A 4,679-nucleotide genomic window follows, 5' to 3' on the forward strand; every position below is an offset into this window, starting at 1 on the left:
AGACTGCCAGGCTTTTTGGTGTATTCTACTGCTAGATGAAGAAGTTTTTATACATTGTGTAGCATATTTATTTGTTTCTTCAACCATCATCTCTAGTATGTAATCCGTGAAGAATAGTTTGTATAAAGCAAAAGGGTCATTACAGTCAGTGTCATATAAAAATTCCTCTTCTTCCGAATATTCATTTATTACTGAAGTTATTTCTTTTACTGCCTGCCATTCTTCATCGCCATCCTCGTTCTCTGATATAGACACCACATCTTCTTCCTCCGAGGAACATTCGTTTAAATCACTGTTTCCAAAAACAAAATCTTCGTCAGAAGAGGAAGAAAGTATCCGTAATCTTAATGCCTTTCTCTTGCTCCTATTTATAGGTTCATCAGAGTCACTTAATTCCATATCCATGTTATCTACTTTTTATTAAAATAAAAATTAAAAAAATATTCTAACCGCTGTACTACTGAGCAAACACGACGCCTATGAAGGAATGCACAGGAAATAATGGCGCGCCGCCAGATGAAGCGTAGCATCTATTAGAGCGCCGCCTAGCAGCAAAAAACATCAAAGTCGGCGCGCCGACAGATGAAGCGTAGCATCTATTAGAGCGCCGCCTAGCAGCAAAAAACATCAAATTCGGCCCCGGCGTGAACGTGTTAAAGGGATTATAACGATACCTAACTTCAACATAGTTTCGCTATTAGAAATCGATTACTTAAAAAAAAAATTTTTGACCCACCCTAGTGTATATGTTGGCGCTACACCCATCCCCCAGATTGGCCCGGAAGATCTCTTCAGGTACCTCGGGTTCCGTTTCCATCCAACGGGAACCCAGACGACATCTCCACTGCTCTACGACGCATTCAAGCCGCCGCGTTAAAACCGTGGCAGAAGCTGGAACTGGTATCAACTTACCTTTTACCTAAGTTTTATTATCAGTTTCAGGTCCCCTCTGTGTCCATCCGAGCGCTTGATCTGGTTGACAAAGCCATACGTCGTGCAGTTAAGGCGATCCTCCACCTGCCGTCATCCACGTGCAACGCCTTTCTGTACGCCGAGACCAAGGCTGGCGGGCTTGGACTCCCATGGTTTGCAGCCCGCATGCCGGACATTCTTCTCAAGCGCCTACACAACCTAACGCAGTGCGACGATCCACAACTCCTTCCCATTTTGGATTCGCCGCAGGTGCTCCGTTTAGCAGAACATCTGACAAGGTTGTGTCAACCCTATGGACTCCAAAAGGAGCAACGGGGCTTCTGGCGCAATCGCCTCGAAGCTTCCGCCCCATGCTCTGGTTTGGCCTCACATTCCACACCGCCACGAGTCTCCAACTGGATCCGTTCCCCTCCAACCTTCTGGGATGGATCCACGTACATCAAAGCCATTCAACTCAGGGCTGGGGTTCTTCCAACAGTGGGAGGCCTCCACAATCAACGCCTCCCATTCGAACAGCGTCGTTGCAGAGCTGGTTGTCGTGCTCTTGAATCCATCTGTCACATTCTCCAAAAATGCCCAATCATGCATTTTGAACGAATAAGGAGACACGACAACCTGGTGGGGATCTTGTCGGACGCCGCAAAAAAGAAGGACTGGGAAACCAGGGTTGAACTGAGGTTCCGGACCCCCGACGGCCGTCTTCGGAGCTTTTTTGTTTATTAAGGACACCACCGCCATAGTTGCAGACGTTGGCGTATCATGGGAGCGCCGGGAGCCACTGAACGTCGCCCATAACCACAAAGTGGTAACGTATTCAGACAACACCTTCCTGGATACAGTCAGGGCTTCTCTCCCCGGCCGTCCCATTCACGTGCACGTCCTCATCGTGGGAGCCCGCGGCACATGGTGCTCCAGAAACGACACCCTTTTGGAAGCCCTGGGCGTCGAAAAATCCATCACCTCCAGCCTCATTTGTTCCACCATTCGAGGCGGAATATACTCCCACTTATCATTCAACAGGATCGTCTGGCAACGGTGATATCCTTCTCCAGCCCACCACCACAATATCTACAGCACCAAACATCAAATACAATACAATAAAATAGGTTGTTGAAATAAAAACATTCCGCTGAGCGTACATTTTTCCCCCAACCCCTATTACAGTATCAAAATCACTCTGTAATAAATAAATAACAGCCACGGCGGCACAACATCGTATCCGAAGTCGTTGTAAACTCTGTACCTGTTTCTTTCAATTAATCATCCATTGCCGGAGATGTGTTCAGTAACAATAAGAAGTTAGTGTCTGGTGCCGTGTTGTCTGCGGAAACCGTGTTGAAAATCGGGGAGAAGGTTGTTTTGCTCCACGTGGTCTAAGAGCCGATCGAGAAGGATGGAATCAAGTACTTTGCTCAACGAACTAAACAGGCAGATGGGCCTGTAGCTTGAGGGAGAGCTGATGGGCTTCCCTTTTTTGTGGCTTCTTTCCATACCAAAGGGAAGTGATGGAGCTACATGATAGCGTTTGTTTTGTTTTTAAACGATTGCAAACTTTTTTACTTAATTGTGGTATATAATTAATTAAATTAAANTTGTATGCTCCCATCACCGAAGAAGACATCTGGAATCAGCTAAGAACCAAGATATCGGATTCCGCCGGACCCGATGGTATGCGCTTGCGCGACGTCAATCTCATCCCCACTAGACGTCTGGCTCTCCTCTTCAACTTCATGTTGTTTAGGGGAGTCTCCCCTTCAACTCTACGCAAGTGTCGTACCACACTCATCCCCAAAGGAGTGGCGAATTTGGAAAACGTCAACAACTGGAGGCCCATCACAGTCGCCCCACTCCTGGTCAGGGTCTTCCATCGAATCCTGGCCAAGAGACTCGCCACTCTCCCTCTCCATCGGTCCCAGAGAGGCTTCATCTCTCTTGACGGCACCCTGGCCAACGCCGTCACTCTGTGGACCCTCATCATACATTAACGAGAGCATACCAGGCCCTACCATATCACCACCCTCGATCTGCACAAGGCTTTCGATAGCGTCCCCTACCCCGTCATCGAGCGGGCTCTCGTCCGTCTGGGAGTGGATCCCCGCTTCACCAAATACGTCATTTCTTCACTGACGGGGCGCACCACCACCATCTCCTGCGGCCAACATACTTCTCCCCTACTGTTCAACGCCGTTATGGACGAGCTCATGTACAGACTCGACACCACCAACGCCGGCATAAATTTCCGGGAACATAAATACAGAATCCTGGGCTATGCGGACGACCTGGTTGACCTGATTCTGATGTCGACTTCATTAGATGACCAACAACATTTGGTCCGAATGGTCGACTGTTTCACCAAGGCAAGAGACATGGAGCACCAAGAAATGCAGGCACCTTAACGTCAATCTACTACCGGCCAGGAAAAAACTGTACACCTCAACCAAGAGCCGTGTATATTAGGGTGGGTCATTCTAGTATTGAAAAAAAAAAAGTTGATGAATCAAATTCTAATAGTAATATTATGTTGTAGTTTACTATGAAAAGTAGTTTTAGCTAAAAAACGGATAAGTAAACATACATCTTCAGCCCGCGCATGCGCTTCAAAATTATACGTTTTTGAAAAAAAACACGTATTACTAAATGGCATAGTTCTTTATTAGAAATTAGTTAAAATACTAATGAAAGGTAATAAAAATTTAGTGAAAGACATATATTAACGTTTAAAACAAAAAACTTAAACAAATACACATAAAGGTTATCAAAAAAATTATTTATTTTTATACAAAAAATCTCGCCTACTATCGAATTTCGGCATAACTTTCCTTGAAGCTAGTTTTGCATGAATCATGCCGTCCCTTGTTTTTTTATCACATGCCGACATTGCAGCTTCTGTCACTATCTTTACACTTCGTTCAACCGCTTGTGTATGGCAAGGCAGCCTAATAAACAACATCCTTTCGTCACCTTTTTTCTCTATAATCTGGATAAGTTCGTCATTCGTTTGATTTCTTAGAATAGGCGGATCAAAGTTGGTTTCTTGCCGGTTTATTAGATCAATGTAACATTTAGCATCAAAATTAAGTTTAGGCACTTCAAATGTGCGTGGTAGTTTTCCTATTGTAGGTGAACTACGCGCTTTTAGAATTCTTCTAGCTGCAAGCTCTCTTATATGCTTTTCTCCATCTGTTAACATCGCCAATAGTAAATTTTCAGGGTGAGCAAAATATGCGTTTCGTTGAATAACAGGATCTATGACTGCTTTTAATGCACTTGATAAATATCGCGAACTTTCAATCAATTTCCAAAGGTGCCGTGATCCGTCTTTGCATGATGAGTGTGTCTTTATTTGGAACCACACGGGGGAATATACTTTTACAATATATTGAGCCAAAATAATTAAACTAGTTGATGGTGTTAGCGTAGAAATGTAAAGACGCAAGATCCGGTTTGCCTTAGTCATCCAACGGGCGTGTGACATTTTTCCGGGTGATTTATTTGCTAAGTCGCCTGAACAACTTCCAGCAATTACTGCTAAGGTAATTTCATACAAATATTTTTGGTCTGTGCTTAAGTCATCAGGTTTTAGCGTTGGTAATTGACCTGGTATTGACTCAAATTCAACTACAGCTCGCGTTTCACACTTATCCAGCAACTTACCAATAGGACCGTTGTACGTAGATGGACCAGAAGTTTTACCATCCATATAATCAAACAAATGCCTCAAAGGCAGTTCATTTAAATGCAGCATG

Source organism: Agrilus planipennis, unplaced genomic scaffold, assembly GCF_000699045.2.
Source record: "Agrilus planipennis isolate EAB-ADULT unplaced genomic scaffold, Apla_2.0 scaffold319, whole genome shotgun sequence".
NCBI lineage: Eukaryota > Metazoa > Arthropoda > Insecta > Coleoptera > Buprestidae > Agrilus > Agrilus planipennis.